Below are 12,453 nucleotides of genomic sequence, written 5' to 3' on the forward strand. Positions count from 1 at the left end.
GAGGATTGAGATCCGGCGAGTATGGTGGATGTTCAAGTTGCACCACTCCCTTGTTTGCCAGGAACTGTCTGACGATACTGGCTGTGTGTGGGCGAGCGTTGTCGCGAACAAGAAACCAGGAGCCTTGTTGTGCAAAAGTGCGGTCGTACCCTGCGTAGATGTTGCATGAAACGGGTCAAAATTTCAACGTGCTGTGCAGCGTTCAACGTCGTTCGCTCGGGTAGAAATTCCTTGTGCCTAATGCCTTGACTATTGAGAAAGGTAATGAGCATCGTTTTGATGCGTGATTTTTCGGCTCTGACCTTTTTCTGACGAGGTGATGTCGGAGAACGTCATTCCATGCTTTGCCGTTTCGCTTCAGGGTCGTACCGGAGACACCAGGTTTCATCCTCAGTGACAATACGGTTCGAGAAATTGGGTGTCGCAACCACCATTTCGACAAAATTCTGTGTAGCCTCTAAACGTGCCTGCTTATGATCGTCAGTCAAGTGATGTGGCACAAGACGACAACACGTTTTTCTCTTCCCTAACTCCTGGGTAAGGATTTGTCACACGGATTCACAGTTCATCCGCTACCATGGGCACATTTAATCGACGTTCGTTCGTAATTAATGTCCTCACTTTCTCAATGTTTTCGTCACTAACGGCAGTCGCCGGTCGTGCGCTACGGGGATTGCCAGAAACACTTTCCCGGCCTCCTCGAAAACAGGCGAACCATTCGTACACATACTTCATGAACAGTGCTTGATCTCCATAAACACGTATCAGCATTTCATGCATTTCTTTCGGTGTCTTACCATGCTTAAAACAAAACTTAAAATTGATCCTTTGCTTGTTAATTGTCCTGTTCTCAGTTCAGAACCAGCGCACTAATCAAGCACTTCGTGCAACAGGTCAACACAGAACACACACCGATGCTCAACTGAACTACAGTGGGGGTAGGTTGTCAACACCGGCCACCACGCAAGTGCAGCGTTTTGAGTCGTCAGTGTTGCCAGATCGACCTTTCTGACTTCATTCACCGGACTTTATTGTCAGAGGTTGTATAAATGACCTAATGATTAACATCTGAAGTTTCATGACGGTTTTCGTGGATAATGCTATTATGAGGGAATATCGAAGTAACGCACAATAACTTTACTACAAAAAGGTTTAATAGGTAACTACACAAAAAAAATCACAAATGAGCTTACATCGTTTTCCTACTTTTCTACATAGTCACGAATATTCTCAATACGTTTATCCCATCATGGCACCAGTTTCAATGTGCTCTGTTCTCAGAAGTCAGTTTGGTTCGAGTATAGCCACCTGTGGACTGCTGATTTCCCTTCTGCGTCTGGGACAAGTGTTGGCCAGCCAGCAATTTCTCCGTGGGACCAAACAGATGAAAGTCCGATGGTGCAAGTTCGGACTGTATGGTGGATGCTGGAGTACTTCCCATCCAAATTTGGCGATTTTTCCACAAACTGGAGCAGCAAATTGGGGGCGAGCGTTGTCATGAAGAAGTTTTGACACCGTCAGTATTAATATTGTGGCGTTTGTCACAAAGTCCACGACTAAACATTACCAGAGTTTTAACATAGGCTGCAGAGTTCACAGTGGTTCTGTGTTCAGAAAAGTTCACAAATAACACACCATGCATATCCCAGTACACTGTCACAAGCACTTTCCTAGCAGACTGAGTCACTGCGAATTTTGTTCATATTGGGGAACCAGCATGTTTCCACTTCATAGAGGCTTGCTTGGTTTCGGGCGTGTGACGATTCCACTCAGAGAGTCATGCCTTCCTGCGGCGTTGGCGACAGTAGCATGCGCGCCAGTTTTGTTTCGTAGTTCAGGTTTCCCTCGCTAGAGCTGCACTTGAAAACAAAATAACCTCTGTATCCCAAACCTCGAACTATATCGTCGTGAAATTTCATGATTCCAGCTGCAATACCAGGGGAGAACAATATTATTGTGCATTAGTTCCCAATCCTCCCTCGTATATACAGAGAAACAGTTACGCAAGAAAACTGTAGCGAAATACAGAAGGACCTGCTGATATTCGACGTATTCCGAAGGGATTGGCAGTTTGCCCTCGGCATTAACAGACGTAACGTATTACACACGCATATACGGAAAAACCGTTATTATACAATTACAAGATTCGTTTTACTATGGTTTGAAGCTCCTCTTGATGTTTTCCCGTGTTTGCGATTCCAAAATTGGGTTGTTTTGAAAATCAGTCTTGTGCAAACACGATTAGATTATTTTTTATTTTTATATTTACCCTGTTCTGTGGATCAAAGTTTTTATTTCTGTAAAGTACAAATATCAAATTTATAATAATTTATCCATTGTAGGCCTAAGAATTACAATATGTGCATTTTACTTTGTTTTATTTAGACACCTTAAAATTACATCCCTAAATGAATTGCATGATTCTACATCGGTTTTTCTGCACTTTTTCGTCATTTTTTGAAAGCGTGTCGATCGCAAACGAGCCATGATGAACATTATTGTGTATTTTTGAGGAACCGTTTCGTGGGTATAGGTTACGTGCGTTTCTGTTCTTACATTTTTCGTCCTGTTGCGTGTCTCTGGTTGATGTCTCTATCAGCTGCTACGTAGTGCACTGTTTCCACGCAGTTTTTTTGCAAAATCTTCGCTCACTATACACGAAACAGTTCCTCACAAATACACTTCTCCCCATTAAAAATGCTACACCAAGAAGAAATGCAGATGATAAGCGGGTATTCATTGGACAAATATATTATACTAGAACTGACATGTGATTACATTTTCACGCAATTTGGGTGCATAGATCCTGAGAAATCAGTACCCAGAACAACCACCTCTGGCCGTAATAACGGCCTTGATACGCCGGGGCATTGATTCAAACAGAGCTTGGATGGCGTGTACAGGTACAGCTGCCCATGCAGCTTCAACACGATACCACAGTTCATCAAGAGTAGTGACTGGCGTATTGTGACGAGCCAGTTGCTCGGCCACCATTACCAGACGTTTTCAATTGGTGAGAGATGTGGAGAATGTGCTGGCCAGGGCAGCAGTCGAACATTTTCTGTATCCAGAAAGGCCCATACAGGACCTGCAACATGCGGTCGTGCATTATCCTGCTGAAATGTAGGGTTTCACAGGGATGGAATGAAGGGTAGAGCCGCGGGTCGTATCACATCTGTAATGTAACGTCCACTGTTCCAAGTGCTGTCAATGCGAACAAGAGGTGGCCGAGACGAGTAACCAATGGCACCCCATACCATCACGCTGGGTGATACGCCAATATGGCGATGACGAATACACGCTTCCAATGTGCGTTCACCGCGATGTTGCAAACACGGATGCGACCATCATGATGCTGTAAACAGAACCTGAATTCCACCGAAAAAATTACGTTTTGTCATTCGTGCACCCAGGTTCGTCGTTGAGTACACCATCGCAGGCGCTCCTGTCTGTGATGCAGCGTCAAGGGTAACCGCAGCCATGGTCTCCGAGCTGATAGTTCATGCTGCTGCAAACATCGTCGAACTGTTCGTGCAGATGGTTGTTGTCTTGCAAACGTCCCCATCTGTTGATTCAGAGATCGTGACGTGGCTGCACGATCCGTTCCAGCCATGCGGATAAGATGCCTGTCATCTCGACGGCTAGTGATACGAGGCCGTTGGGATCCAGCACGGCGTTCCGTATTACCCTCCTGAACCCACCGATTCCATACTCTGCTAACAGTCATTGGATCTCGACCAACGCGAGCAGCAATGTCGCGATACGATAAACCGCAATCGCGATAGGCTACAATCCGACCTTTATCAAAGTCGGAAACGTGATGGTACGCATTTCTCCTCCTTACACGAGGCATCACAACAACGTTGAGGCAACGCCGATCAACTGCTGTTTGTGTATGAGAAATCGATTGGAAACTTTCCTCATGTCAGCACGTTGTAGGTGTCGCCACCGGCGCCAACCTTATGTGTATGCTCTGGAAACCTAATCATTTGCATATCACAGCATCTTCTTCCTGTCTGTTAAATTTCGCGTCTGTAGAACGTCATCTTCGTGGTATAGCAATTTTAATGGCCAGTAGTGTAGTGGCAGCTAGACGCATTTGACATTCCGTTTCGGTAATTGTTAGATAATTCGGTATTCCGAGATCCACAGCGTCAAAAGTCAGGCATTACCTCTCACCAGAGACAACTCAGTGGCCGACGACCTCACTTAACGATCGATCGCAGCGGCGTTTGTTAACAGCACGACATCGCACGCAGCACCTCTCGTGGGCTCGTGACCACATCGGTTGGTCCCTAACCGACTGGAAAACCGTGGTCTGTCAGATGAGTCCCGATTTCAGCTGGTAAGAGCTGGTGCTAGGCTTCGAGTGTGGCGCAGAGCCCACGAAGCCATGGACCCAAGATGTCAACAAGGCAGTGTGCAAGCTGGTGATGGCTCCATAATAGTGTGGGCTGTGTTTCCAAGGAATGGACTGGCTCCTCCGGTCCTACTGAACTGACCATCGATTGGAAATGGTTATGTTCGGCAACTTGGGGGCTATCTGCAGCCATTCAAGGACTTCATGTTCCCAAACAATGATGGAATGTTTTTGGATGACAATGCGCCACGTCACCAGGCCGCAATTGTTCGCAATTGGTTTGAAGAACATTCTGGAAAATTTGAACGAATGATTTGGTCACCCAGATCGACCGACATGAATCCTATCGAACATTTATGGAACATAATCGAGAGGTCAGTTCGTGCACAAAATCCTGAACCAGCAATACTCTCGGAATTGTGGACGGCTGTAGAGGCAGCATGGCGCAGTATTTCTGCAGGTGGATTCCAGCGACTTGTGGAGTCCATGCCACGTCGGGCTGCTGCACTACGCCGGACAAAAGCAGTTCCGACACGATATTAGGACGTATCATCTCAGTGTACAGTGGAATTAAAGGGGGGGGGGGGGTGCTGTATCCACGTGTCACATAGGAGACGTGCTTCGCACAACGTGTTGCCAGTGGACTGACGACACTGCTTAGTTTTCCGTGGGAAAATTAACCGTTACTAAGTCAACTACTAAAAAGGTTGAAGACTGTATCTGTAACTGAATGGTAGCCAACGCGGTAGCTCAGTGTGTGTGTACGGTCAGAGGGCTCGTTGCCCTCTGTAATAAAACGAGTAAAGGAATCAACGATCAGACGGATGTCTTGTGACGTCCGCCCACACCAAACGCAACGAACAATACCGAGAAAAAGAAAACTTAGCGTTAATGTTTTCGATGCGGAGAGACACGGGTTCGGTTCCCGGTACCTCCGAAGATTTTTTTTCTGACGTAGGAATGTCTGGTACGGAGTGCACCAAGACCTTTTGAGGCAAAATGAGGAGCTGCTTGAGTAACGCAGCAGTAGCATCATCAGGAGTCATCTACTGGCAATAACTGCTGGCGGGGTCAGCAACGTGCTGATCACATATTCCACGATCGTAGACGGCTCCTCGTACTGCCTTGTCGGTCAGTGGAAACAGGCTTAAGGCCTAATCCGTGAGTGGTGTTCACGTTTTTACAAGTTTGAAGTGAAAATAAAAACATAATTTAGGATTATGTGCGCATGGTTATAAAGTATATTTTGAAGCACAGGAAATAGATCACTGACCTAAAACGGTGTGAATTTTCGGACGTAGGACAGTAAAATGGAAGTAATTCTGCTTTCACCGAATCACGATTTACATATTATAAATAAGAGTTTTATTTACCAGCTACGTTCCAGTGTTGTGCGTTACTATGAACTTTACGAGACAATAGTTTACAAAAATGGTTCAAATAGCTCTAAGCACTATGGGACCTAACATCTGAGGTCATCAGTCCCCTATACTTAGAACTACTTAAACCTAACTAACCTAAGGACATCACACACATCCATGCCAGAGGCAGGACTCCAACCTGCGACCGTAGCAGCAGCGCGGTTCCGGACAATAGTTAAGATGCTCGCCAGAAGTCTTTTGTTGATTTTATATAGTCGGGCTACTAGAATACTTCAAAAATTTGACAGCTATCCATTTAAATTTATCTCATTTGTTGTTGTCTTTGCAATTCTTCACTAATTTTGAGTTCAGTTACAGTGACAGTGCAGTATTTTTAAATCGCAGTATTTTCGCATTGGACTGCCTTACTTATTATAACTTCCACGGTTGAAATTTTCACTTCTAAGTCATGTTCAGTGATTAAGGTGTTGAAAGCTCTGCAGCTGTCAGTACTAGTAAAGCAATTAAAAGTATGTAAGCTTGTATGGCTCATGTCAGCAATATAAGCTCACATCCATTTTCTTATTTTAATAATGTTCACTACTGCTGTGTTTTCAGCATTTTGAACACTTGAAAATGATTGAATGTCGAAATTGCAGTTGTGGAAATTATAATACATAGTGCTGACTATGGCGTTGTCATTATAAATATTTAACGAAACAGTGAACTCAAGACAGATACAAATGTACAGTGTGAACCAAAAGTCTTTTAACATTTGGAAATGCACTAATTCACGGAATAATTTAGCTGGAGAGAGAAAAATTAACACACATGCCAGAAATGACATGGAATTTTACTCAAATCGGGAACGAGTGCAAAAATCGAGCAACAGATGGCACTGCGCAGCAACACATCAGTGACGCCGCGTGAAAATCGTGTATAAAATGAGAGAGGGATTCACTACTTTTTTTCTCCCACCCCCGCCCGCTGCCGCGCCTGTATTCCAACGTCCCACCCGGTCTCCGTCTCTCCACCCTCCACACCCTCTCCCAAGGTGGCTTCCGCCAGCTCCCCCTCCCTGATGATGTCCTCCTCCCCTCCATCTACCCCTCCTATCAACTTTGATCCTCCCCCCCCCCCCCCCACCTCTTCCTGTGTCCTTTCCTTTAGGCACCCTCCCTCCTTTCTCTTTCCTTTTCTCCAATCCCCTCCCTCCTTCCCTCTTCCCCCGGGCTTCCCCTCCACCTTCCACCCTTCCCCCTATCTCCCCTGCCCGTGGCATCTGCTCTCCCCTCTCCCTCTCCCACCCCCCCCCCCCTCCTCCTCTCTTGGCAGGTCCCCGGACTCGTACACGGTTAGTGAACATTAGCGCGCCGGAGATCAACGCCTCGTGTTCTGTGTGTGCCGTCGTTTTGTGCTTAAGTGCTTCAGTGTTATTCGTTTTGTGCACCTACGTTCACGTGTGACAATTTTCGTCTCTGTCTGTGTCCAAGTGTATGCACAATTTTATCTTGGATTCTACGTCCGTGAACGGCACCTTGTATTTTAAAAAGTGTTTGTCTCTGTTTATATGTCCACCCTGTTTATTCTCGAAACGTCTTCATTTGTCTATTTGTGTTTCTCTGCGGCCCAAGAGCAGCGTAGTGTGCTGCTGCAGGCCTGCCTGTAATACAGGTTTCAAAATGACAATAAAGGAAAAAAACACTACTTTTTTAGGCTTTTATATCCATTTTACAATCGCCCCTTTTTTGTCTCCTCTCTTCGATACTGTTCCCTCTTTTTATATCTATGTACCGCCATATATTCTCCCTTATGTTCTTTTAAATGTCTTCTATTGTACAATTCATGTCTCTCGGCTGAAGCAGCCCGCCCCAGACGGGGAATTGAAGTACAATTAAAAAAAAAAAAAAGAAAAAAAAAACGGGAGGGACCACCACTGTAACTACCAGTGTAGTTGTGTCACCTCTTACGTGTAATCTTGAAATTATACCGTCGGAGTGTGGCACTGGACTTGCAAGTCCCACCGCCACACCTTCAAAATGCAATACAATCATATCATTGCAGTGATGTCTTTGTAAGATAGGAAAATTTTACCCCTATACCAAGATAGTTAGACTGTTCTACACAGTGACACTGTAACGGAACCTAGCCTGGCTGATAAACACCTGCTGGAAGGTATGACTTTCATGCTGGACAGCGCTCCACCCCACATTCCTACATGTGTGAAGGATTTGTTGCACACTGCGCACTCTGTTTGGTGAGGTTTGCGTGCTGAGCCGCCACGACCGTCATGCCTGCCTCCCAGATCCCCAGACCACAATTCTCATGATTGTTGGCTGTGGGGTTACCTTGTAACACCCCACTCGTCACTTATATGGTTTTGGTGTGTGTTCATCCCAGGTAATTGACTAACAGAACAACAGAGAGTGCAAAACTGCCGCAATGTTGGATAATGCAAAGAAAGTAATAAGGCCCTTTGACTTCTGATTGAACTGCGGTGACAGTGTTGACATAAATTGATTCAGAATTGATCCCTTTTAATTAAAAAGGGGTGCACATTGATGTTATATTCAGCTATTGAACACCAGATGAAAATGTTGAACATAAAATTAATTAAGAAAGTGACTTGGGATTTCAATTACTTGATTGAAAACAAATTCAGTCGATTAGCACAGATTTATTTTTACTCACGACCTTCAATCATCACATTACATGACTCTCCTAACAGGCAGTGGTAATAAATTGCGTTTGTGTGGAAACTTTGCCGACGTGATCCAACAAATTAATCAGCGGCTGGAACGGGCCCAATATCACTGAATTCAGTGTGGCGGGGTGTTGTCATTATGCGGACGTCGGCCGACCTCATGGTGTTGCAAGGCTGCGCTCGTCTATTCACTTCTAGCTATCTTGCTCAGTACATAGCTGAACGCAAACTTTCTATCTCCAAGCTCAATTGTTCCGTTTGATAAGTCCTAAACTGCAGAGATGCTCACTCTCTCTCATGCAAGCTGAGTGAAGAATGCCACGTCCTCACTCTAGGCAAGCTGGGAACAGAAGACCACTATGGAGACTTCTCCCAGTCTGCTGTTCGCCTCGGTTTCCCCTCCAGCAAAATCACTAGACGGAAGATGTTTTACATATATGGGGAACAGTAGTGGACCTAAGATTGAACCTTGGGGAACCCCATACATGATTTCTCCCCAGTCAGAATCATGTCCTCGGACCACATTGCTTGAATTACTAAGTACAATTTTCTAAACTCTTTTGGTTGGATATGACAGCCATTGGTTGGCTATACCATCAATCCTATTTAAACGTCAAGTTATCTAGGAGAATACTGTGATTCACACAGTCAAATGCCTCAGAAAGGTCGCATAAAATACCAACCGAGGCTATTTTATTATTTAATGCCTGTAAAATCTGATGAGTGAGCGTATGAATGACATTCTCAGTAGAGAAACTCTTCTGAAACCTGTGATTTGCTGAGGATACTATTCTAGAATACATCACCTTCTCAAAAATTTCGGAGAATGATGTCAGCAGTGAAACAGGTCGATAGTTATTGACATCTCTCTCGTCACATTTCTTAAAGAGCGGCTTTTTAACGACAGCATATTGCAGTCTCTCTGGGACAATACCTTGAGTTAGCGATGCATTACATATTTTGGATAAGGCTGAGCTTATTACGTGAGAACAAATCTTTAATTCTGTATTGGAAACACCATCAAAACCAGATGAGCTTATAGTTTTGAGAGAATGTGTAATTTTCTTAATTTCAGAAGGAGAAATTGTTGATACATTCATATGACTGAATTTTATGAAGGTTATGTTTTCAGCATGCTGCTTTGGTTTTGCTCTTGAACTATTTGTCCCTATGCTTTCATTTTATCGTGGGATAAATAAGATGGGCAGTCGAAAATTTTTTAGCCTGATGTAGTTACTGTAATGTCTCGCACAAACTCCGCACCTATTTTTATGGTGACACTTTGTGGGTATGCAACTCAAATTTCGCGGCTCCAGCTTCGTTAGTTTTGCCGCTGGGATGCGTTGTATACCGTAATGTAAGCAAAATGGCGAATATCGAGAGAATCAAGAACCATGCTGTGACTGAATATTTTCATTTGAAGGGAATGACGCCTAAGGACATTGCGGAGGAGATGTGGAATACCCTTAAGGACAGTGCTCCGTCTTATACAACAGTGAAAAACTGGGTGTCCGACTTGAAACGTGGAAGAACGAGTGTAGAAGATGCGCCAAGAAGCGGAAGACCTGTCACCGATGCCACTGATGAAACAGTGACTGCAATTCACGTCACGATTTTGCAGGGTCGTCGAACAACGCTGCAGCACATTGAAACCACATTTGGAATCTCCCATGGGCGTGCTCATGACATTGTTGTGGATATTTTGGGAATACAGAAAGTTTCATCTCGGAAGATCCCGAAAGACTTGAATGCAGGTCAGAGATGGGAGCGTGTGCATTGTTGTGAAGAAATCGTCCGCCAGTGTGAAGTGTATGAAGACGGCTTTCTTGCAAGGTATGTGGCAATGGACGAAACGTGGGTTCACCACATTGATACTGAGACAAAACAACAGTCTCAGCAATGGAAACATCCTTCATACCCTATCACAAAAAAATTCCGGGTGCAAAAATCAGCAGGTAAGGTGATAGCATTGGTCTTCTGGGATGCAGAAGGTGTAATTATGGTAGATTACTTGCAAAATGGCGTAGCTATCAGTGCATCATACTATTGCACCTTCCTGCGCCATTAGAGAGAAGAGATAAAGGAAAAAAGGCGCTGAAAATTGGAAAGCCGAGTTCTTTTGCATTAGGACAATGCACCGGCTCACAAAGCCCTCGCAACATTGGAAACTCGGCGTGACTGCGGGTTCGAATTATTACATCATTCGCCATATTCTCCAGGTTTGCCTCCATCAGATTTTTTTATTTTCCCCAACCTAAAAAAATATATCAAAGGATGACGATTTGACAATGGCGATGCAGTGATTGATGCTGTGCACGTTTGGTTGGACCCGAAATGGAAGACATTTTATTTGAATGGTTTGCAGAAGTTATCTGAGTGTGCCCGGAAGTGTATTAGTGCACACAGGTACTGTATTGAAAAATAAATTGGTATTATGAAATTTATGTGTTGTATACATAGTTCCGCGTAGTTAGCGCGTACACAACTTTCCCAATAGAGCGCGCCCCGCTAAGCACAACTGTGCGGGCACAGCGCTCGTCCGTCTCCGCACTACGAGATGGCGCTGTCTTAGAGACGGACCAAATTCTGCTTCCGCCGATCCGCGTATTAATATGTAACGCAGCCAGTGACATTGCTGCTAACGTAGAACCTTTTCTCCTCGCGGATCACACTCGCGCAGTGATACCTGAACGCTCGAGGTATTATAACGAGTGTACAGACCTCTGATTAGTCAGTCCGCATCAGTCTGCATTTGTCTGTACCAGTCTATAGTCAAGTTTCAGTCTGCACCTAATCAGATTATCATATTCCTGTACATAGCCATGAAGATAAATGAAATGACACTTTGTCAAGTATCAGAGATATGTGAGAATAAGATTAACGAACCAAGACCAAAGGAACTTCAGATTGTCAATTGTAAATAGCATCCAGAATCAAGTTACATAATGTATGATTTTTATTATTTTAATAAATGTGTGTGAAAATTAATCAAGTTCTGTTTAAAGTTGGTCACCGTCAATCTACTACTCCAAGCGTGCAAGTGGCATTTATATCGTCTGACATAACGGCACAAGATAAACACGCCTCGATAAGACCATGAGACATATTGCTGACACTCGCCTACTTCGTTAGAGCGACAAGTCAAATAATCTGATGCTATGTGTACCAAAGGTCTTACAGTACACACACCACATTCTGTCATTCTTTATTTATTAGGCTAGAAACTTTTCGACGCCCCTTCGTATATCCCGTCGTTAGTCAAAGGACTAAACTAGCGATATTATCAACATTTGCGTAGATCTAGTCTTTGTCTTACACCATCATAAAATACTTGGCTATGTTATTAGCTAAGAAGGAGGAGGTTCAAGTACTCTCGCGTCCCCACCCCAAATCCGGTCGCCATTACGGGAGTCATTGCCATATTATTTCACTATTCACGTTATTCTGTCGAATCCCTGGACTGTTGACACGTTTCGGCAGTTGGGAAACGACATCTTCAGTGGTGCAGTGTCCGTCTCTGGACCCAGGCCGGTGCTATTCCTGTGCCTTGCCACTTAGGGACGCCGTCCCCTGCTCCTGCTGCGTTAAATTGCTCGCTGATGAGGCTATTCCTGCTTCCAAATTAAGCCGTCTTCCCCTTGCGGCTCCGCTCCCGAGGGCTCAGCAAAGACGATCCATCCGCTCTCTCTCTCTCTCTTTCTCTCTTTCTCTTCTCTCCCTCTCTCTCCCCTTTCTGAACTCACCCTGCTACGACTTTAATAACGGCATACGAACGCCGTTCGAAAGTTAAGTCAAGAATGTGAGGCGACAAATTGGGCTCTGACAAATTAGGCTCTTATAGAAAGTGGAAGCGGCGCTACGGGATTTGGTGCGAGTGTTAGGGCCCTCTAGTCTGATATAGCAATAACGTGATACTGTTGGGGCAGGCTCGTGCAATGTTCTGCGGAATCTTTAAGGCGGATATCAACAGATGGCAAACGAGAGTTAAGCAACAGGCTTCAACTTGCGAAGCTTGCACTCCGCAAAGT

Source organism: Schistocerca serialis, chromosome 2 (assembly GCF_023864345.2).
Source record: "Schistocerca serialis cubense isolate TAMUIC-IGC-003099 chromosome 2, iqSchSeri2.2, whole genome shotgun sequence".
NCBI lineage: Eukaryota > Metazoa > Arthropoda > Insecta > Orthoptera > Acrididae > Schistocerca > Schistocerca serialis.